This window comes from Pleurodeles waltl, chromosome 4_1, assembly GCF_031143425.1.
Source record: "Pleurodeles waltl isolate 20211129_DDA chromosome 4_1, aPleWal1.hap1.20221129, whole genome shotgun sequence".
NCBI lineage: Eukaryota > Metazoa > Chordata > Amphibia > Caudata > Salamandridae > Pleurodeles > Pleurodeles waltl.
This window is the reverse complement of record NC_090442.1, coordinates 39,381,173-39,405,443: the sequence shown is the minus strand read 5'-3', so window position 1 is coordinate 39,405,443 and position 24,271 is coordinate 39,381,173. Positions and strand designations below refer to the sequence as shown.

General features: G+C 39.0%; 7 non-coding genes across 7 annotated transcripts; all 7 read left to right on the top strand.

Moving 5' to 3' along the window:
* The first annotated feature begins 490 nt into the window (after positions 1-490).
* Positions 491-563, top strand: TRNAR-UCG (transfer RNA arginine (anticodon UCG)). The gene has a single exon. It is a non-coding gene; the product is annotated as a tRNA-Arg (tRNA).
* A 7,219-nt stretch (positions 564-7,782) lies between these two features.
* Positions 7,783-7,855, top strand: TRNAR-UCG (transfer RNA arginine (anticodon UCG)). Its single transcript has one exon. It is a non-coding gene; the product is annotated as a tRNA-Arg (tRNA).
* A 1,752-nt stretch (positions 7,856-9,607) lies between these two features.
* Positions 9,608-9,680, top strand: TRNAR-UCG (transfer RNA arginine (anticodon UCG)). The gene has a single exon. It is a non-coding gene; the product is annotated as a tRNA-Arg (tRNA).
* Positions 9,681-13,257: 3,577 nt separating this feature from the next.
* TRNAR-UCG (transfer RNA arginine (anticodon UCG)) lies at positions 13,258-13,330 on the top strand. Its single transcript has one exon. It is a non-coding gene; the product is annotated as a tRNA-Arg (tRNA).
* Positions 13,331-15,081: 1,751 nt separating this feature from the next.
* Positions 15,082-15,154, top strand: TRNAR-UCG (transfer RNA arginine (anticodon UCG)). The gene has a single exon. It is a non-coding gene; the product is annotated as a tRNA-Arg (tRNA).
* A 7,219-nt stretch (positions 15,155-22,373) lies between these two features.
* On the top strand, positions 22,374-22,446 carry TRNAR-UCG (transfer RNA arginine (anticodon UCG)). The gene has a single exon. It is a non-coding gene; the product is annotated as a tRNA-Arg (tRNA).
* Positions 22,447-24,198: 1,752 nt separating this feature from the next.
* On the top strand, positions 24,199-24,271 carry TRNAR-UCG (transfer RNA arginine (anticodon UCG)). Its single transcript has one exon. It is a non-coding gene; the product is annotated as a tRNA-Arg (tRNA).

The following is a 24,271-nucleotide window of genomic DNA, read 5'->3' as shown; positions in this document are numbered from 1 at the left end:
GTCATTTTATACAACTTTCTTTATTGAAATTAAACTTGGACTCACTTGAAATATTCTCTTTCAAAATGAATGTTTTGAGCTGCTGTGAATTTTATTTCTAGAGGTGGTGACAGGCTTTCAGGTACGTGCTTAGGTCAAGGCCCTGTTCATGTCACTTGTATAAGCTAATTCAGGGAGCAAATTAGCAAGTCAAGAAATGGGAAGTCTGAACTACTGTCAAAGCAGTTTCATTCTCTTTTCAAATAATCCAAAAATACCATTGCAGCATAAAACAGAGTATTCAATAGAAGAATAAAGGAGGATTAACGGCAAAAAAGCACATCATAAGATATGAAACTTTGGAAATTATCTAGATATTGTTTGAAAAAACTCCTTTGATGGAAAGAAGATGAAGAACGGTATGGGATCCTGTCCTGCGCAACTGTAATTGATATGTTCCACATTCATTCATACCACCTAACCCTAAACACCCAAACATGTTACAGTCAGTGACCATGTGGCCTAATGGATAAGGCGTCTGACTTCGGATCAGAAGATTGAGGGTTCGAGTCCCTTCATGGTTAAGTCTTTTTCTCACAGCACCCAACTTATCTTTACATACAAACTGGAAACACACTCTTACAATACTCCTTTCACTCTCACTCATTAAGAAAGCCCAATGCAAACTGCACAATCAGTCACGTTATACCTTCAGCATTGCTACTTTTCAATTTTTCTGCCATACCAAAGTACCTCTTCATAAATGCAATGGATATGCAATACGTATACAACAATATGACATGGCACAATCATTCTGAACAGAACTGTGGGTAGATTCAGTGCAGGGAGTGTGTGCGTGTAGAAAGCAGAAACTATGCATGGGTAGAAGCTCTATGATTTTCTCCAGGAATAATGCAAATTGTCCCTCAGAAAAAGTATAGTACTAGAGAAGAATCATAAAGGATTGACACAATTGCTGCCTTTGCTGTTGCCCCAGTTGTGTAATCTGTCAAGACTGGTCTCTTGCAGATTGAGTCATCTAGTTGCAATTGTGTGGTAAAAATCACCCTTACAACCATTTTTGCTATAAACTTGAGATCTTTCTGAGATACTATCTCACAGACTTCTTATGAATGAGGAACTCTGAAATTGTCACATTCCAATTTGTACGTCCTTAAAACTCTGCTGGTTATTCAAATGGACAGATTGTTTTTTAAATTCCTTTCTGTATCGAGTTGTAGTTATATTGATACAGAGGCATAATTGTTGAATGATATATATTGGTTTGATTGAAATATGTTCGTAGAGGTGGTGATAGGCTTTCTGTGTCTGTCTGAGAGCAAGGACCGGTTAACATGTTTTTCCAAGAGCAGTTTGTTGTGAAAGGTATCAGGCAAAGGAGTATGTATTGTGATGTGGTTCTCTGACTGCTTCTGTCCGCTTGCCAAAAGTTCCAAGGCCCTATGATAGCACAAAAACGGTAAGATTGAAGTGGTGGGTGCCGGAGGTTTAAAATGGTCAGTTTAATTAAAGACAGAAAAGTGAAACGAATGACTGCAGAAATACTGTATGTGGCCATGAACTGAGATGAAAGGATGATTTTGGAACTCTGTCTTGCAGATTACCCTCAATGCCGCAATGGATAGGGCACTACTCTCACAGACCAGGGTGTGTAAGTTTAAGTCTATCTGAGTTGCACACCCTGAACTAATACATTTTTGCTGAAACCTAATCATATTGTTTACTCTTCCTCGTAGCAGCTTTCCAGGGTGATAGTATATTGCAACAGAACCATTCCACTTCTTCACTGAAAAGAGTCATGCTGGTTACCCAAATGTGCATCGTGTCATTTTATACAACTTTCTTTATTGAAATTAAACTTGGACTCACTTGAAATATTCTCTTTCAAAATGAATGTTTTGAGCTGCTGTGAATTTTATTTCTAGAGGTGGTGACAGGCTTTCAGGTACATGCTTAGGTCAAGGCCCTGTTCATGTCACTTGTATAAGCTAATTCAGGGAGCAAATTAGCAAGTCAAGAAATGGGAAGTCTGAACTACTGTCAAAGCAGTTTCATTCTCTTTTCAAATAATCCAAAAATACCATTGCAGCATAAAACAGAGTATTCAATAAAAGAAGAAAGGAGGATTAACGCCAAAAAAGCACATCATAAGATATGAAACTTTGGAAATTATCTAGATATTGTTTGAAAAAACTCCTTTGATGGAAAGAAGATGAAGAACGGTATGGGATCCTGTCCTGTGCACCTGTAATTGATATGTTCCACATCCATTCATACCACCTAACCCTAAACACACAAACATATTGCAGTCAGTGACCATGTGGCCTAATGGATAAGGCGTCTGACTTCGGATCAGAGCATTGAGGGTTCTACTCCCTTCATGGTTGAGTCTTTTTCTCACAGCACCCAACTTATCTTCACATACAAACTGGAAACACACTCTTACAATACTCCTTTCACTCTCACTCATTAGGAAAGCCCAATGCAAACTGCACAATCTGTCACGTTATGCCATCAGCATTGCTACTTTTCTGTCTTTCTGCCATACCAAAGTACCTCTTCATAAATGCCACAGATATGCAATCCGTATACAACAATATGACATGGCACAATCATTCTGAACAGAACTGTGGGTAGATTCAGTTCAGGGAGTGTGTGCGTGCAGAAAGCAGAAACTATGCATGGGTAGAAGCTCTATGATTTTCTCCAGGAATAATGCAAATTGTCCCTCAGAAAAAGTATACTACTAGAGAAGAATCATAAAGGATTGACACAATTGCTGCCTTTGCTGTTGCCCCAGTTGTGTAATCTGTCAAGGACTGGTCTCTTGCAGATTGAGGCACCTAGTTGTAATTGTGTGATAAAAATCACCCTTACAACCATTTTTGCTATAAACTTGAGATCTTTCTGAGATTCTATCTCACAGACTTCTTATGAATGAGGAACTCTGAAATTGTCACATTCCAATTTGTACGTCCTTAAAACTCTGCTGGTTATTCAAATGGGCAGATTGTTTTTTAAATTCCTTTCTGTCTCGAGTTGTAGTTATATTGATACAGAGGCATAATTGTTGAATGATATATATTGGTTTGATTGAAATATGTTCGTAGAGGTGGTGATAGGCTTTCTGTGTCTGTCTGAGAGCAAGGACCGGGTAACGTCTTTTTCCAAGAGCAGTTTGTTGTGAAAGGTATCAGGCAAAGGAGTATGTATTGTGATGTGGTTCTCTGACTGCTTCTGTCCACTTGCCAAAAGTTCCAAGGCCCTATGATAGCACAAAAACGGTAAGATTGAAGTGGTGGGTGCCGGAGGTTTAAAATGGTCAGTTTAATTAAAGACAGAAAAGTGAAACGAATGACTGCAGAAATACTGTATGTGGCCATGAACTGAGATGAAAGGATGATTTTGGAACTCTGTCTTGCAGATTACCCTCAATGCCGCAATGGATAGGGCACTACTCTCACAGACCAGGGTGTGTAAGTTTAAGTCTATCTGAGGTGCACACCCTGAACTAATACATTTTTGCTGAAACCTAATCATATTGTTTACTCTTCCTCGTAGCAGCTTGCCAGGGTGATAGTATATTGCAACAGAACCATTCCACTTCTTCACTGAAAAGAGTCATGCTGGTTACCCAAATGTGCAGCATGTCATTTTATACAACTTTCTTTATTGAAATTAAACTTGGACTCACTTGAAATATTCTCTTTCAAAATGAATGTTTTGAGCTGCTGTGAATTTTATTTCTAGAGGTGGTGACAGGTTTTCAGGTACATGCTTAGGTCAAGGCCCTGTTCATGTCACTTGTATAAGCTAATTCAGGGAGCAAATTAGCAAGTCAAGAAATGGGAAGTCTGAACTAATGTCAAAGCAGTTTCATTCTCTTTTCAAATAATCCAAAAATACCATTGCAGCATAAAACAGAGTATTCAATAAAAGAAGAAAGGAGGATTAACGAAGAAAAAGCACATCATAAGATATGAAACTTTGGAAATTATCTAGATATTGTTTGAAAAAACTCCTTTGATGGAAAGAAGATGAAGAACGGTATGGGATCCTGTCCTGCGCAACTGTAATTGATATGTTCCACATTCATTCATACCACCTAACCCTAAACACCCAAACATGTTACAGTCAGTGACCATGTGGCCTAATGGATAAGGCGTCTGACTTCAGATCAGAAGATTGAGGGTTCGAGTCCCTTCATGGTAAAGTCTTTTTCTCACAGCACCCAACTTATCTTTACATACAAACTGGAAACACACTCTTACAATACTCCTTTCACTCTCACTCATTAAGAAAGCCCAATGCAAACTGCACAGTCAGTCACGTTATACCTTCAGCATTGCTACTTTTCAATCTTTCTGCCATACCAAAGTACCTCTTCATAAATGCAATGGATATGCAATACGTATACAACAATATGACATGGCACAATCATTCTGAACAGAACTGTGGGTAGATTCAGTGCAGGGAGTGTGTGCGTGCAGAAAGCAGAAACTATGCATGCGTAGAAGCTCTATGATTTTCTCCAGGAATAATGCAAATTGTCCCTCAGAAAAAGTATAGTACTAGAGAAGAATCATAAAGGATTGACACAATTGCTGCCTTTGCTGTTGCCCCAGTTGTGTAATCTGTCAAGGACTGGTCTCTTGCAGATTGAGTCATCTAGTTGCAATTGTGTGGTAAAAATCACCCTTACAACCATTTTTGCTATAAACTTGAGATCTTTCTGAGATACTATCTCACAGACTTCTTATGAATGAGGAACTCTGAAATTGTCACATTCCAATTTGTACGTCCTTAAAACTCTACTGGTTATTCTAATGGACAGATTGTTTTTTAAATTCCTTTCTGTATCGAGTTGTAGTTATATTGATACAGAGGCATAATTGTTGAATGATATATATTGGTTTGATTGAAATATGTTCGTAGAGGTGGTGATAGGCTTTCTGTGTCTGTCTGAGAGCAAGGACCGGTTAACATGTTTTTCCAAGAGCAGTTTGTTGTGAAAGGTATCAGGCAAAGGAGTATGTATTGTGATGTGGTTCTCTGACTGCTTCTGTCTGCTTGCCAAAAGTTCCAAGGCCCTATGATAGCACAAAAACAGTAAGATTGAAGTGGTGGGTGCCGGAGGTTTAAAATGGTCAGTTTAATTAAAGACAGAAAAGTGAAACGAATGACTGCAGAAATACTGTATGTGGCCATGAACTGAGATGAAAGGATGATTTTGGAACTCTGTCTTGCAGATTACCCTCAATGCCGCAATGGATAGGGCACTACTCTCACAGACCAGGGTGTGTAAGTTTAAGTCTATCTGAGGTGCACACCCTGAACTAATACATTTTTGCTGAAACCTAATCATATTGTTTACTCTTCCTCGTAGCAGCTTTCCAGGGTGATAGTATATTGCAACAGAACCATTCCACTTCTTCACTGAAAAGAGTCATGCTGGTTACCCAAATGTGCATTGTGTCATTTTATACAACTTTCTTTATTGAAATTAAACTTGGACTCACTTGAAATATTCTCTTTCAAAATGAATGTTTTGAGCTGCTGTGAATTTTATTTCTAGAGGTGGTGACAGGCTTTCAGGTACATGCTTAGGTCAAGGCCCTGTTCATGTCACTTGTATAAGCTAATTCAGGGAGCAAATTAGCAAGTCAAGAAATGGGAAGTCTGAACTACTGTCAAAGCAGTTTCATTCTCTTTTCAAATAATCCAAAAATACCATTGCAGCATAAAACAGAGTATTCAATAAAAGAAGAAAGGAGGATTAACGCCAAAAAAGCACATCATAAGATATGAAACTTTGGAAATTATCTAGATATTGTTTGAAAAAACTCCTTTGATGGAAAGAAGATGAAGAACGGTATGGGTGTGCGCACCTGTAATTGATATGTTCCACATCCATTCATACCACCTAACCCTAAACACACAAACATATTGCAGTCAGTGACCAAGTGGCCTAATGGATAAGGCGTCTGACTTCGGATCAGAGCATTGAGGGTTCTACTCCCTTCATGGTTGAGTCTTTTTCTCACAGCACCCAACTTATCTTCACATACAAACTGGAAACACACTCTTACAATACTCCTTTCACTCTCACTCATTAGGAAAGCCCAATGCAAACTGCACAATCTGTCACGTTATGCCATCAGCATTGCTACTTTTCTGTCTTTCTGCCATACCAAAGTACCTCTTCATAAATGCCACAGATATGCAATCCGTATACAACAATATGACATGGCACAATCATTCTGAACAGAACTGTGGGTAGATTCAGTGCAGGGAGTGTGTGCGTGCAGAAAGCAGAAACTATGCATGGGTAGAAGCTCTATGATTTTCTCCAGGAATAATGCAAATTGTCGCTCAGAAAAAGTATAGTACTAGAGAAGAATCATAAAGGATTGACACAATGGCTGCCTTTGCTGTTGCCCCAGTTGTGTAATCTGTCAAGGACTGGTCTCTTGCAGATTGAGGCACCTAGTTGTAATTGTGTGGTAAAAATCACCCTTACAACCATTTTTGCTATAAACGTGAGATCTTTCTGAGATACTATCTCACAGACTTCTTATGAATGAGGAACTCTGAAATTGTCACATTCCAATTTGTATGTCCTTAAAACTCTGCTGGTTATTCAAATGGGCAGATTGTTTTTTAAATTCCTTTCTGTCTCGAGTTGTAGTTTTATTGATACAGAGGAATAATTGTTGAATGATATATATTGGTTTGATTGAAATATGTTCGTAGAGGTGGTGATAGGCTTTCTGTGTCTGTCTGAGAGCAAGGACCGGTTAACGTCTTTTTCCAAGAGCAGTTTGTTGTGAAAGGTATCAGGCAAAGGAGTATGTATTGTGATGTGGTTCTCTGACTGCTTCTGTCCACTTGCCAAAAGTTCCAAGGCCCTATGATAGCACAAAAACAGAAAGATTGAAGTGGTGGGTGCCGGAGGTTTAAAATGGTCAGTTTAATTAAAGACAGAAAAGTGAAACGAATGACTGCAGAAATACTGTATGTGGCCATGAACTGAGATGAAAGGATGATTTTGGAACTCTGTCTTGCAGATTACCCTCAATGCCGCAATGGATAGGGCACTACTCTCACAGACCAGGGTGTGTAAGTTTAAGTCTATCTGAGGTGCACACCCTGAACTAATACATTTTTGCTGAAACCTAATCATATTGTTTACTCTTCCTCGTAGCAGCTTGCCAGGGTGATAGTATATTGCAACAGAACCATTCCACTTCTTCACTGAAAAGAGTCATGCTGGTTACCCAAATGTGCAGCGTGTCATTTTATACAACTTTCTTTATTGAAATTAAACTTGGACTCACTTGAAATATTCTCTTTCAAAATGAATGTTTTGAGCTGCTGTGAATTTTATTTCTAGAGGTGGTGACAGGCTTTCAGGTACGTGCTTAGGTCAAGGCCCTGTTCATGTCACTTGTATAAGCTAATTCAGGGAGCAAATTAGCAAGTCAAGAAATGGGAAGTCTGAACTACTGTCAAAGCAGTTTCATTCTCTTTTCAAATAATCCAAAAATACCATTGCAGCATAAAACAGAGTATTGAATAGAAGAATAAAGGAGGATTAACGGCAAAAAAGCACATCATAAGATATGAAACTTTGGAAATTATCTAGATATTGTTTGAAAAAACTCCTTTGATGGAAAGAAGATGAAGAACTGTATGGGATCCTGTCCTGCGCACCTGTAATTGATATGTTCCACATCCATTCATACCACCTAACCCTAAACACCCAAACATATTGCAGTCAGTGACCATGTGGCCTAATGGATAAGGCGTCTGACTTCGGATCAGAAGATTGAGGGTTCGAGTCCTTTCATGGTTGAGTCTTTTTCTCACAGCACCCAACTTATCTTTACATACAAACTGGAAACATACTCTTACAATACTCCTTTCACTCTCACTCATTAAGAAAGCCCAATGCAAACAGCACAATCAGTCACGTTATGCCTTCAGCATTGCTACTTTTCTGTCTTTCTGCCATACCAAAGTACCTCTTCATAAATGCCACGGATATGCAATACGTATACAACAATATGACATGGCACAATCATTCTGAACAGAACTGTGGGTAGATTCAGTGCAGGGAGTGTGTGCGTGCAGAAAGCAGAAACTATGCATGGGTAGAAGCTCTATGATTTTCTCCAGGAATAATGCAAATTGTCCCTCAGAAAAAGTATACTACTAGAGAAGAATCATAAAGGATTGACACAATTGCTGCCTTTGCTGTTGCCCCAGTTGTGTAATCTGTCAAGGACTGGTCTCTTGCAGATTGAGGCACCTAGTTGTAATTGTGTGATAAAAATCACCCTTACAACCATTTTTGCTATAAACTTGTGATCTTTCTGAGATTCTATCTCACAGACTTCTTATGAATGAGGAACTCTGAAATTGTCACATTCCAATTTGTACGTCCTTAAAACTCTGCTGGTTATTCAAATGGGCAGATTGTTTTTTAAATTCCTTTCTGTCTCGAGTTGTAGTTATATTGATACAGAGGCATAATTGTTGAATGATATATATTGGTTTGATTGAAATATGTTCGTAGAGGTGGTGATAGGCTTTCTGTGTCTGTCTGAGAGCAAGGACCGGGTAACGTCTTTTTCCAAGAGCAGTTTGTTGTGAAAGGTATCAGGCAAAGGAGTATGTATTGTGATGTGGTTCTCTGACTGCTTCTGTCCACTTGCCAAAAGTTCCAAGGCCCTATGATAGCACAAAAACGGTAAGATTGAAGTGGTGGGTGCCGGAGGTTTAAAATGGTCAGTTTAATTAAAGACAGAAAAGTGAAACGAATGACTGCAGAAATACTGTATGTGGCCATGAACTGAGATGAAAGGATGATTTTGGAACTCTGTCTTGCAGATTACCCTCAATGCCGCAATGGATAGGGCACTACTCTCACAGACCAGGGTGTGTAAGTTTAAGTCTATCTGAGGTGCACACCCTGAACTAATACATTTTTGCTGAAACCTAATCATATTGTTTACTCTTCCTCGTAGCAGCTTGCCAGGGTGATAGTATATTGCAACAGAACCATTCCACTTCTTCACTGAAAAGAGTCATGCTGGTTACCCAAATGTGCAGCGTGTCATTTTATACAACTTTCTTTATTGAAATTAAACTTGGACTCACTTGAAATATTCTCTTTCAAAATGAATGTTTTGAGCTGCTGTGAATTTTATTTCTAGAGGTGGTGACAGGCTTTCAGGTACGTGCTTAGGTCAAGGCCCTGTTCATGTCACTTGTATAAGCTAATTCAGGGAGCAAATTAGCAAGTCAAGAAATGGGAAGTCTGAACTACTGTCAAAGCAGTTTCATTCTCTTTTCAAATAATCCAAAAATACCATTGCAGCATAAAACAGAGTATTCAATAGAAGAATAAAGGAGGATTAACGGCAAAAAAGCACATCATAAGATATGAAACTTTGGAAATTATCTAGATATTGTTTGAAAAAACTCCTTTGATGGAAAGAAGATGAAGAACGGTATGGGATCCTGTCCTGCGCACCTGTAATTGATATGTTCCACATTCATTCATACCACCTAACCCTAAACACCCAAACATGTTGCAGTCAGTGACCATGTGGCCTAATGGATAAGGCGTCTGACTTCGGATCAGAAGATTGAGGGTTCGAGTCCCTTCATGGTTAAGTCTTTTTCTCACAGCACCCAACTTATCTTGACATACAAACTGGAAACACACTCTTACAATACTCCTTTCACTCTCACTCATTAAGAAAGCCCAATGCAAACTGCACAATCAGTCACGTTATACCTTCAGCATTGCTACTTTTCAATCTTTCTGCCATACCAAAGTACCTCTTCATAAATGCAATGGATATGCAATACGTATACAACAATATGACATGGCACAATCATTCTGAACAGAACTGTGGGTAGATTCAGTGCAAGGAGTGTGTGCGTGCAGAAAGCAGAAACTATGCATGGGTAGAAGCTCTATGATTTTCTCCAGGAATAATGCAAATTGTCCCTCAGAAAAAGTATAGTACTAGAGAAGAATCATAAAGGATTGACACAATTGCTGCCTTTGCTGTTGCCCCAGTTGTGTAATCTGTCAAGGACTGGTCTCTTGCAGATTGAGTCATCTAGTTGCAATTGTGTGGTAAAAATCACCCTTACAACCATTTTTGCTATAAACTTGAGATCTTTCTGAGATACTATCTCACAGACTTCTTATGAATGAGGAACTCTGAAATTGTCACATTCCAATTTGTACGTCCTTAAAACTCTGCTGGTTATTCAAATGGACAGATTGTTTTTTAAATTCCTTTCTGTATCGAGTTGTAGTTATATTGATACAGAGGCATAATTGTTGAATGATATATATTGGTTTGATTGAAATATGTTCGTAGAGGTGGTGATAGGCTTTCTGTGTCTGTCTGAGAGCAAGGACCGGTTAACATGTTTTTCCAAGAGCAGTTTGTTGTGAAAGGTATCAGGCAAAGGAGTATGTATTGTGATGTGGTTCTCTGACTGCTTCTGTCCGCTTGCCAAAAGTTCCAAGGCCCTATGATAGCACAAAAACGGTAAGATTGAAGTGGTGGGTGCCGGAGGTTTAAAATGGTCAGTTTAATTAAAGACAGAAAAGTGAAACGAATGACTGCAGAAATACTGTATGTGGCCATGAACTGAGATGAAAGGATGATTTTGGAACTCTGTCTTGCAGATTACCCTCAATGCCGCAATGGATAGGGCACTACTCTCACAGACCAGGGTGTGTAAGTTTAAGTCTATCTGAGGTGCACACCCTGAACTAATACATTTTTGCTGAAACCTAATCATATTGTTTACTCTTCCTCGTAGCAGCTTTCCAGGGTGATAGTATATTGCAACAGAACCATTCCACTTCTTCACTGAAAAGAGTCATGCTGGTTACCCAAATGTGCATCGTGTCATTTTATACAACTTTCTTTATTGAAATTAAACTTGGACTCACTTGAAATATTCTCTTTCAAAATGAATGTTTTGAGCTGCTGTGAATTTTATTTCTAGAGGTGGTGACAGGTTTTCAGGTACATGCTTAGGTCAAGGCCCTGTTCATGTCACTTGTATAAGCTAATTCAGGGAGCAAATTAGCAAGTCAAGAAATGGGAAGTCTGAACTAATGTCAAAGCAGTTTCATTCTCTTTTCAAATAATCCAAAAATACCATTGCAGCATAAAACAGAGTATTCAATAAAAGAAGAAAGGAGGATTAACGGCAAAAAAGCACAGCATAAGATATGAAACTTTGGAAATTATCTAGATATTGTTTGAAAAAACTCCTTTGATGGAAAGAAGATGAAGAACGGTATGGGATCCTGTCCTGCGCACCTGTAATTGATATGTTCCACATCCATTCATACCACCTAACCCTAAACACCCAAACATATTGCAGTCAGTGACCATGTGGCCTAATGGATAAGGCGTCTGACTTCGGATCAGAGCATTGAGGGTTCTACTCCCTTCATGGTTGAGTCTTTTTCTCACAGCACCCAACTTATCTTCACATACAAACTGGAAACACACTCTTACAATACTCCTTTCACTCTCACTCATTAGGAAAGCCCAATGCAAACTGCACAATCTGTCACGTTATGCCATCAGCATTGCTACTTTTCTGTCTTTCTGCCATACCAAAGTACCTCTTCATAAATGCCACAGATATGCAATACGTATACAACAATATGACATGGCACAATCATTCTGAACAGAACTGTGGGTAGATTCAGTGCAGGGAGTGTGTGCGTGCAGAAAGCAGAAACTATGCATGGGTAGAAGCTCTATGATTTTCTCCAGGAATAATGCAAATTGTCCCTCAGAAAAAGTATAGTACTAGAGAAGAATCATAAAGGATTGACACAATGGCTGCCTTTGTTGTTGCCCCAGTTGTGTAATCAGTCAAGGACTGGTCTCTTGCAGATTGAGGCACCTAGTTGTAATTGTGTGGTAAAAATCACCCTTACAACCATTTTTGCTATAAACGTGAGATCTTTCTGAGATACTATCTCACAGACTTCTTATGAATGAGGAACTCTGAAATTGTCACATTCCAATTTGTACGTCCTTAAAACTCTGCTGGTTATTCAAATGGGCAGATTGTTTTTTAAATTCCTTTCTGTCTCGAGTTGTAGTTTTATTGATACAGAGGCATAATTGTTGAATGATATATACTGGTTTGATTGAAATATGTTCGTAGAGGTGGTGATAGGCTTTCTGTGTCTGTCTGAGAGCAAGGACCGGTTAACGTCTTTTTCCAAGAGCAGTTTGTTGTGAAAGGTATCAGGCAAAGGAGTATGTATTGTGATGTGGTTCTCTGACTGCTTCTGTCCACTTGCCAAAAGTTCCAAGGCCCTATGATAGCACAAAAACAGAAAGATTGAAGTGGTGGGTGCCGGAGGTTTAAAATGGTCAGTTTAATTAAAGACAGAAAAGTGAAACGAATGACTTCAGAAATACTGTATGTGGCCATGAACTGAGATGAAAGGATGATTTTGGAACTCTGTCTTGCAGATTACCCTCAATGCCGCAATGGATAGGGCACTACTCTCACAGACCAGGGTGTGTAAGTTTAAGTCTATCTGAGGTGCACACCCTGAACTAATACATTTTTGCTGAAACCTAATCATATTGTTTACTCTTCCTCGTAGCAGCTTGCCAGGGTGATAGTATATTGCAACAGAACCATTCCACTTCTTCACTGAAAAGAGTCATGCTGGTTACCCAAATGTGCAGCGTGTCATTTTATACAACTTTCTTTATTGAAATTAAACTTGGACTCACTTGAAATATTCTCTTTCAAAATGAATGTTTTGAGCTGCTGTGAATTTTATTTCTAGAGGTGGTGACAGGCTTTCAGGTACGTGCTTAGGTCAAGGCCCTGTTCATGTCACTTGTATAAGCTAATTCAGGGAGCAAATTAGCAAGTCAAGAAATGGGAAGTCTGAACTACTGTCAATGCAGTTTCATTCTCTTTTCAAATAATCCAAAAATACCATTGCAGCATAAAACAGAGTATTCAATAAAAGAAGAAAGGAGGAGTAACGCCAAAAAAGCACAGCATAAGATATGAAACTTTGGAAATTATCTAGATACTGTTTGAAAAAACTCCTTTGATGGAAAGAAGATGAAGAACGGTATGGGATCCTGTCCTGCGCACCTGTAATTGATATGTTCCACATCCATTCATACCACCTAACCCTAAACACCCAAACATGTTGCAGTCAGTGACCATGTGGCCTAATGGATAAGGCGTCTGACTTCGGATCAGAAGATTGAGGGTTCGAGTCCCTTCATGGTTAAGTCTTTTTCTCACAGCACCCAACTTATCTTTACATACAAACTGGAAACACACTCTTACAATACTCCTTTCACTCTCACTCATTAAGAAAGCCCAATGCAAACTGCACAATCAGTCACGTTATACCTTCAGCATTGCTACTTTTCAATCTTTCTGCCATACCAAAGTACCTCTTCATAAATGCAATGGATATGCAATACGTATACAACAATATGACATGGCACAATCATTCTGAACAGAACTGTGGGTAGATTCAGTGCAGGGAGTGTGTGCGTGCAGAAAGAAGAAACTATGCATGGGTAGAAGCTCTATGATTTTCTCCAGGAATAATGCAAATTGTCCCTCAGAAAAAGTATAGTACTAGAGAAGAATCATAAAGGATTGACACAATTGCTGCTTTGCTGTTGCCCCAGTTGTGTAATCTGTCAAGGACTGGTCTCTTGCAGATTGAGTTATCTAGTTGCAATTGTGTGGTAAAAATCACCCTTACAACCATTTTTGCTATAAACTTGAGATCTTTCTGAGATACTATCTCACAGACTTCTTATGAATGAGGAACTCTGAAATTGTCACATTCCAATTTGTACTTCCTTAAAACTCTGCTGGTTATTCAAATGGACAGATTGTTTTTTAAATTCCTTTCTGTATCGAGTTGTAGTTATATTGATACAGAGGCATAATTGTTGAATGATATATATTGGTTTGATTGAAATATGTTCGTAGAGGTGGTGATAGGCTTTCTGTGTCTGTCTGAGAGCAAGGACCGGTTAACGTCTTTTTCCAAGAGCAGTTTGTTGTGAAAGGTATCAGGCAAAGGAGTATGTATTGTGATGTGGTTCTCTGACTGCTTCTGTCCACTTGCCAAAAGTTCCAAGGCCCTATGATAGCACAAAAACGGTAAGATTGAAGTGGTGGGTGCCGGAGGTTTAAAATGGTCAGTTTAATTAAAGACAGAAAAGTGAAACGAATGACTGCAGAAATACTGTATGTGGCCATGAACTGAGATGAAAGGATGATTTTGGAACTCTGTCTTGCAGATTACCCTCAATGCCGCAATGGATAGGGCACTACTCTCACAGACCAGGGTGTGTAAGTTTAAGTCTATCTGAGGTGCACACCCTGAACTAATACATTTTTGCTGAAACCTAATCATATTGATTACTCTTCCTCGTAGCAGCTTGCCAGGGTGATAGTATATTGCAACAGAACCATTCCACTTCTTCACTGAAAAGAGTCATGCTGGTTACCCAAATGTGCAGCGTGTCATTTTATACAACTTTCTTTATTGAAATTAAACTTGGACTCACTTGAAATATTCTCTTTCAAAATGAATGTTTTGAGCTGCTGTGAATTTTATTTCTAGAGGTGGTGACAGGCTTTCAGGTACGTGCTTAGGTCAAGGCCCTGTTCATGTCACTTGTATAAGCTAATTCAGGGAGCAAATTAGCAAGTCAAGAAATGGGAAGTCTGAACTACTGTCAAAGCAGTTTCATTCTCTTTTCAAATAATCCAAAAATACCATTGCAGCATAAAACAGAGTATTCAATAGAAGAATAAAGGAGGATTAACGGCAAAAAAGCACATCATAAGATATGAAACTTTGGAAATTATCTAGATATTGTTTGAAAAAACTCCTTTGATGGAAAGAAGATGAAGAACGGTATGGGATCCTGTCCTGCGCAACTGTAATTGATATGTTCCACATTCATTCATACCACCTAACCCTAAACACCCAAACATGTTACAGTCAGTGACCATGTGGCCTAATGGATAAGGCGTCTGACTTCGGATCAGAAGATTGAGGGTTCGAGTCCCTTCATGGTTAAGTCTTTTTCTCACAGCACCCAACTTATCTTTACATACAAACTGGAAACACACTCTTACAATACTCCTTTCACTCTCACTCATTAAGAAAGCCCAATGCAAACTGCACAATCAGTCACGTTATACCTTCAGCATTGCTACTTTTCAATTTTTCTGCCATACCAAAGTACCTCTTCATAAATGCAATGGATATGCAATACGTATACAACAATATGACATGGCACAATCATTCTGAACAGAACTGTGGGTAGATTCAGTGCAGGGAGTGTGTGCGTGTAGAAAGCAGAAACTATGCATGGGTAGAAGCTCTATGATTTTCTCCAGGAATAATGCAAATTGTCCCTCAGAAAAAGTATAGTACTAGAGAAGAATCATAAAGGATTGACACAATTGCTGCCTTTGCTGTTGCCCCAGTTGTGTAATCTGTCAAGACTGGTCTCTTGCAGATTGAGTCATCTAGTTGCAATTGTGTGGTAAAAATCACCCTTACAACCATTTTTGCTATAAACTTGAGATCTTTCTGAGATACTATCTCACAGACTTCTTATGAATGAGGAACTCTGAAATTGTCACATTCCAATTTGTACGTCCTTAAAACTCTGCTGGTTATTCAAATGGACAGATTGTTTTTTAAATTCCTTTCTGTATCGAGTTGTAGTTATATTGATACAGAGGCATAATTGTTGAATGATATATATTGGTTTGATTGAAATATGTTCGTAGAGGTGGTGATAGGCTTTCTGTGTCTGTCTGAGAGCAAGGACCGGTTAACATGTTTTTCCAAGAGCAGTTTGTTGTGAAAGGTATCAGGCAAAGGAGTATGTATTGTGATGTGGTTCTCTGACTGCTTCTGTCCGCTTGCCAAAAGTTCCAAGGCCCTATGATAGCACAAAAACGGTAAGATTGAAGTGGTGGGTGCCGGAGGTTTAAAATGGTCAGTTTAATTAAAGACAGAAAAGTGAAACGAATGACTGCAGAAATACTGTATGTGGCCATGAACTGAGATGAAAGGATGATTTTGGAACTCTGTCTTGCAGATTACCCTCAATGCCGCAATGGATAGGGCACTACTCTCACAGACCAGGGTGTGTAAGTTTAAGTCTATCTGAGTTGCACACCCTGAACTAATACATTTTTGCTGAAACCTAATCATATTGTTTACTCTTCCTCGTAGCAGCTTTCCAGGGTGATAGTATATTGCAACAGAACCATTCCACTTCTTCACTGAAAAGAGTCATGCTGGTTACCCAAATGTGCATCGTGTCATTTTATACAACTTTCTTTATTGAAATTAAACTTGGACTCACTTGAAATATTCTCTTTCAAAATGAATGTTTTGAGCTGCTGTGAATTTTATTTCTAGAGGTGGTGACAGGCTTTCAGGTACATGCTTAGGTCAAGGCCCTGTTCATGTCACTTGTATAAGCTAATTCAGGGAGCAAATTAGCAAGTCAAGAAATGGGAAGTCTGAACTACTGTCAAAGCAGTTTCATTCTCTTTTCAAATAATCCAAAAATACCATTGCAGCATAAAACAGAGTATTCAATAAAAGAAGAAAGGAGGATTAACGCCAAAAAAGCACATCATAAGATATGAAACTTTGGAAATTATCTAGATATTGTTTGAAAAAACTCCTTTGATGGAAAGAAGATGAAGAACGGTATGGGATCCTGTCCTGTGCACCTGTAATTGATATGTTCCACATCCATTCATACCACCTAACCCTAAACACACAAACATATTGCAGTCAGTGACCATGTGGCCTAATGGATAAGGCGTCTGACTTCGGATCAGAGCATTGAGGGTTCTACTCCCTTCATGGTTGAGTCTTTTTCTCACAGCACCCAACTTATCTTCACATACAAACTGGAAACACACTCTTACAATACTCCTTTCACTCTCACTCATTAGGAAAGCCCAATGCAAACTGCACAATCTGTCACGTTATGCCATCAGCATTGCTACTTTTCTGTCTTTCTGCCATACCAAAGTACCTCTTCATAAATGCCACAGATATGCAATCCGTATACAACAATATGACATGGCACAATCATTCTGAACAGAACTGTGGGTAGATTCAGTTCAGGGAGTGTGTGCGTGCAGAAAGCAGAAACTATGCATGGGTAGAAGCTCTATGATTTTCTCCAGGAATAATGCAAATTGTCCCTCAGAAAAAGTATACTACTAGAGAAGAATCATAAAGGATTGACACAATTGCTGCCTTTGCTGTTGCCCCAGTTGTGTAATCTGTCAAGGACTGGTCTCTTGCAGATTGAGGCACCTAGTTGTAATTGTGTGATAAAAATCACCCTTACAACCATTTTTGCTATAAACTTGAGATCTTTCTGAGATTCTATCTCACAGACTTCTTATGAATGAGGAACTCTGAAATTGTCACATTCCAATTTGTACGTCCTTAAAACTCTGCTGGTTATTCAAATGGGCAGATTGTTTTTTAAATTCCTTTCTGTCTCGAGTTGTAGTTATATTGATACAGAGGCATAATTGTTGAATGATATATATTGGTTTGATTGAAATATGTTCGTAGAGGTGGTGATAGGCTTTCTGTGTCTGTCTGAGAGCAAGGACCGGGTAACGTCTTTTTCCAAGAGCAGTTTGTTGTGAAAGGTATCAGGCAAAGGAGTATGTATTGTGATGTGGTTCTCTGACTGCTTCTGTCCACTTGCCAAAAGTTCCAAGGCCCTATGATAGCACAAAAACGGTAAGATTGAAGTGGTGGGTGCCGGAGGTTTAAAATGGTCAGTTTAATTAAAGACAGAAAAGTGAAACGAATGACTGCAGAAATACTGTATGTGGCCATGAACTGAGATGAAAGGATGATTTTGGAACTCTGTCTTGCAGATTACCCTCAATGCCGCAATGGATAGGGCACTACTCTCACAGACCAGGGTGTGTAAGTTTAAGTCTATCTGAGGTGCACACCCTGAACTAATACATTTTTGCTGAAACCTAATCATATTGTTTACTCTTCCTCGTAGCAGCTTGCCAGGGTGATAGTATATTGCAACAGAACCATTCCACTTCTTCACTGAAAAGAGTCATGCTGGTTACCCAAATGTGCAGCATGTCATTTTATACAACTTTCTTTATTGAAATTAAACTTGGACTCACTTGAAATATTCTCTTTCAAAATGAATGTTTTGAGCTGCTGTGAATTTTATTTCTAGAGGTGGTGACAGGTTTTCAGGTACATGCTTAGGTCAAGGCCCTGTTCATGTCACTTGTATAAGCTAATTCAGGGAGCAAATTAGCAAGTCAAGAAATGGGAAGTCTGAACTAATGTCAAAGCAGTTTCATTCTCTTTTCAAATAATCCAAAAATACCATTGCAGCATAAAACAGAGTATTCAATAAAAGAAGAAAGGAGGATTAACGAAGAAAAAGCACATCATAAGATATGAAACTTTGGAAATTATCTAGATATTGTTTGAAAAAACTCCTTTGATGGAAAGAAGATGAAGAACGGTATGGGATCCTGTCCTGCGCAACTGTAATTGATATGTTCCACATTCATTCATACCACCTAACCCTAAACACCCAAAAATATTACAGTCAGTGACCATGTGGCCTAATGGATAAGGCGTCTGACTTCAGATCAGAAGATTGAGGGTTCGAGTCCCTTCATGGTAAAGTCTTTTTCTCACAGCACCCAACTTATCTTTACATACAAACTGGAAACACACTCTTACAATACTCCTTTCACTCTCACTCATTAAGAAAGCCCAATGCAAACTGCACAGTCAGTCACGTTATACCTTCAGCATTGCTACTTTTCAATCTTTCTGCCATACCAAAGTACCTCTTCATAAATGCAATGGATATGCAATACGTATACAACAATATGACATGGCACAATCATTCTGAACAGAACTGTGGGTAGATTCAGTGCAGGGAGTGTGTGCGTGCAGAAAGCAGAAACTATGCATGCGTAGAAGCTCTATGATTTTCTCCAGGAATAATGCAAATTGTCCCTCAGAAAAAGTATAGTACTAGAGAAGAATCATAAAGGATTGACACAATTGCTGCCTTTGCTGTTGCCCCAGTTGTGTAATCTGTCAAGGACTGGTCTCTTGCAGATTGAGTCATCTAGTTGCAATTGTGTGGTAAAAATCACCCTTACAACCATTTTTGCTATAAACTTGAGATCTTTCTGAGATACTATCTCACAGACTTCTTATGAATGAGGAACTCTGAAATTGTCACATTCCAATTTGTACGTCCTTAAAACTCTACTGGTTATTCTAATGGACAGATTGTTTTTTAAATTCCTTTCTGTATCGAGTTGTAGTTATATTGATACAGAGGCATAATTGTTGAATGATATATATTGGTTTGATTGAAATATGTTCGTAGAGGTGGTGATAGGCTTTCTGTGTCTGTCTGAGAGCAAGGACCGGTTAACATGTTTTTCCAAGAGCAGTTTGTTGTGAAAGGTATCAGGCAAAGGAGTATGTATTGTGATGTGGTTCTCTGACTGCTTCTGTCTGCTTGCCAAAAGTTCCAAGGCCCTATGATAGCACAAAAACAGTAAGATTGAAGTGGTGGGTGCCGGAGGTTTAAAATGGTCAGTTTAATTAAAGACAGAAAAGTGAAACGAATGACTGCAGAAATACTGTATGTGGCCATGAACTGAGATGAAAGGATGATTTTGGAACTCTGTCTTGCAGATTACCCTCAATGCCGCAATGGATAGGGCACTACTCTCACAGACCAGGGTGTGTAAGTTTAAGTCTATCTGAGGTGCACACCCTGAACTAATACATTTTTGCTGAAACCTAATCATATTGTTTACTCTTCCTCGTAGCAGCTTTCCAGGGTGATAGTATATTGCAACAGAACCATTCCACTTCTTCACTGAAAAGAGTCATGCTGGTTACCCAAATGTGCATTGTGTCATTTTATACAACTTTCTTTATTGAAATTAAACTTGGACTCACTTGAAATATTCTCTTTCAAAATGAATGTTTTGAGCTGCTGTGAATTTTATTTCTAGAGGTGGTGACAGGCTTTCAGGTACATGCTTAGGTCAAGGCCCTGTTCATGTCACTTGTATAAGCTAATTCAGGGAGCAAATTAGCAAGTCAAGAAATGGGAAGTCTGAACTACTGTCAAAGCAGTTTCATTCTCTTTTCAAATAATCCAAAAATACCATTGCAGCATAAAACAGAGTATTCAATAAAAGAAGAAAGGAGGATTAACGCCAAAAAAGCACATCATAAGATATGAAACTTTGGAAATTATCTAGATATTGTTTGAAAAAACTCCTTTGATGGAAAGAAGATGAAGAACGGTATGGGTGTGCGCACCTGTAATTGATATGTTCCACATCCATTCATACCACCTAACCCTAAACACACAAACATATTGCAGTCAGTGACCATGTGGCCTAATGGATAAGGCGTCTGACTTCGGATCAGAGCATTGAGGGTTCTACTCCCTTCATGGTTGAGTCTTTTTCTCACAGCACCCAACTTATCTTCACATACAAACTGGAAACACACTCTTACAATACTCCTTTCACTCTCACTCATTAGGAAAGCCCAATGCAAACTGCACAATCTGTCACGTTATGCCATCAGCATTGCTACTTTTCTGTCTTTCTGCCATACCAAAGTACCTCTTCATAAATGCCACAGATATGCAATCCGTATACAACAATATGACATGGCACAATCATTCTGAACAGAACTGTGGGTAGATTCAGTGCAGGGAGTGTGTGCGTGCAGAAAGCAGAAACTATGCATGGGTAGAAGCTCTATGATTTTCTCCAGGAATAATGCAAATTGTCGCTCAGAAAAAGTATAGTACTAGAGAAGAATCATAAAGGATTGACACAATGGCTGCCTTTGCTGTTGCCCCAGTTGTGTAATCTGTCAAGGACTGGTCTCTTGCAGATTGAGGCACCTAGTTGTAATTGTGTGGTAAAAATCACCCTTACAACCATTTTTGCTATAAACGTGAGATCTTTCTGAGATACTATCTCACAGACTTCTTATGAATGAGGAACTCTGAAATTGTCACATTCCAATTTGTATGTCCTTAAAACTCTGCTGGTTATTCAAATGGGCAGATTGTTTTTTAAATTCCTTTCTGTCTCGAGTTGTAGTTTTATTGATACAGAGGAATAATTGTTGAATGATATATATTGGTTTGATTGAAATATGTTCGTAGAGGTGGTGATAGGCTTTCTGTGTCTGTCTGAGAGCAAGGACCGGTTAACGTCTTTTTCCAAGAGCAGTTTGTTGTGAAAGGTATCAGGCAAAGGAGTATGTATTGTGATGTGGTTCTCTGACTGCTTCTGTCCACTTGCCAAAAGTTCCAAGGCCCTATGATAGCACAAAAACAGAAAGATTGAAGTGGTGGGTGCCGGAGGTTTAAAATGGTCAGTTTAATTAAAGACAGAAAAGTGAAACGAATGACTGCAGAAATACTGTATGTGGCCATGAACTGAGATGAAAGGATGATTTTGGAACTCTGTCTTGCAGATTACCCTCAATGCCGCAATGGATAGGGCACTACTCTCACAGACCAGGGTGTGTAAGTTTAAGTCTATCTGAGGTGCACACCCTGAACTAATACATTTTTGCTGAAACCTAATCATATTGTTTACTCTTCCTCGTAGCAGCTTGCCAGGGTGATAGTATATTGCAACAGAACCATTCCACTTCTTCACTGAAAAGAGTCATGCTGGTTACCCAAATGTGCAGCGTGTCATTTTATACAACTTTCTTTATTGAAATTAAACTTGGACTCACTTGAAATATTCTCTTTCAAAATGAATGTTTTGAGCTGCTGTGAATTTTATTTCTAGAGGTGGTGACAGGCTTTCAGGTACGTGCTTAGGTCAAGGCCCTGTTCATGTCACTTGTATAAGCTAATTCAGGGAGCAAATTAGCAAGTCAAGAAATGGGAAGTCTGAACTACTGTCAAAGCAGTTTCATTCTCTTTTCAAATAATCCAAAAATACCATTGCAGCATAAAACAGAGTATTCAATAGAAGAATAAAGGAGGATTAACGGCAAAAAAGCACATCATAAGATATGAAACTTTGGAAATTATCTAGATATTGTTTGAAAAAACTCCTTTGATGGAAAGAAGATGAAGAACTGTATGGGATCCTGTCCTGCGCACCTGTAATTGATATGTTCCACATCCATTCATACCACCTAACCCTAAACACCCAAACATATTGCAGTCAGTGACCATGTGGCCTAATGGATAAGGCGTCTGACTTCGGATCAGAAGATTGAGGGTTCGAGTCCTTTCATGGTTGAGTCTTTTTCTCACAGCACCCAACTTATCTTTACATACAAACTGGAAACATACTCTTACAATACTCCTTTCACTCTCACTCATTAAGAAAGCCCAATGCAAACAGCACAATCAGTCACGTTATGCCTTCAGCATTGCTACTTTTCTGTCTTTCTGCCATACCAAAGTACCTCTTCATAAATGCCACGGATATGCAATACGTATACAACAATATGACATGGCACAATCATTCTGAACAGAACTGTGGGTAGATTCAGTGCAGGGAGTGTGTGCGTGCAGAAAGCAGAAACTATGCATGGGTAGAAGCTCTATGATTTTCTCCAGGAATAATGCAAATTGTCCCTCAGAAAAAGTATACTACTAGAGAAGAATCATAAAGGATTGACACAATTGCTGCCTTTGCTGTTGCCCCAGTTGTGTAATCTGTCAAGGACTGGTCTCTTGCAGATTGAGGCACCTAGTTGTAATTGTGTGATAAAAATCACCCTTACAACCATTTTTGCTATAAACTTGTGATCTTTCTGAGATTCTATCTCACAGACTTCTTATGAATGAGGAACTCTGAAATTGTCACATTCCAATTTGTACGTCCTTAAAACTCTGCTGGTTATTCAAATGGGCAGATTGTTTTTTAAATTCCTTTCTGTCTCGAGTTGTAGTTATATTGATACAGAGGCATAATTGTTGAATGATATATATTGGTTTGATTGAAATATGTTCGTAGAGGTGGTGATAGGCTTTCTGTGTCTGTCTGAGAGCAAGGACCGGGTAACGTCTTTTTCCAAGAGCAGTTTGTTGTGAAAGGTATCAGGCAAAGGAGTATGTATTGTGATGTGGTTCTCTGACTGCTTCTGTCCACTTGCCAAAAGTTCCAAGGCCCTATGATAGCACAAAAACGGTAAGATTGAAGTGGTGGGTGCCGGAGGTTTAAAATGGTCAGTTTAATTAAAGACAGAAAAGTGAAACGAATGACTGCAGAAATACTGTATGTGGCCATGAACTGAGATGAAAGGATGATTTTGGAACTCTGTCTTGCAGATTACCCTCAATGCCGCAATGGATAGGGCACTACTCTCACAGACCAGGGTGTGTAAGTTTAAGTCTATCTGAGGTGCACACCCTGAACTAATACATTTTTGCTGAAACCTAATCATATTGTTTACTCTTCCTCGTAGCAGCTTGCCAGGGTGATAGTATATTGCAACAGAACCATTCCACTTCTTCACTGAAAAGAGTCATGCTGGTTACCCAAATGTGCAGCGTGTCATTTTATACAACTTTCTTTATTGAAATTAAACTTGGACTCACTTGAAATATTCTCTTTCAAAATGAATGTTTTGAGCTGCTGTGAATTTTATTTCTAGAGGTGGTGACAGGCTTTCAGGTACGTGCTTAGGTCAAGGCCCTGTTCATGTCACTTGTATAAGCTAATTCAGGGAGCAAATTAGCAAGTCAAGAAATGGGAAGTCTGAACTACTGTCAAAGCAGTTTCATTCTCTTTTCAAATAATCCAAAAATACCATTGCAGCATAAAACAGAGTATTCAATAGAAGAATAAAGGAGGATTAACGGCAAAAAAGCACATCATAAGATATGAAACTTTGGAAATTATCTAGATATTGTTTGAAAAAACTCCTTTGATGGAAAGAAGATGAAGAACGGTATGGGATCCTGTCCTGCGCACCTGTAATTGATATGTTCCACATTCATTCATACCACCTAACCCTAAACACCCAAAGATGTTGCAGTCAGTGACCATGTGGCCTAATGGATAAGGCGTCTGACTTCGGATCAGAAGATTGAGGGTTCGAGTCCCTTCATGGTTA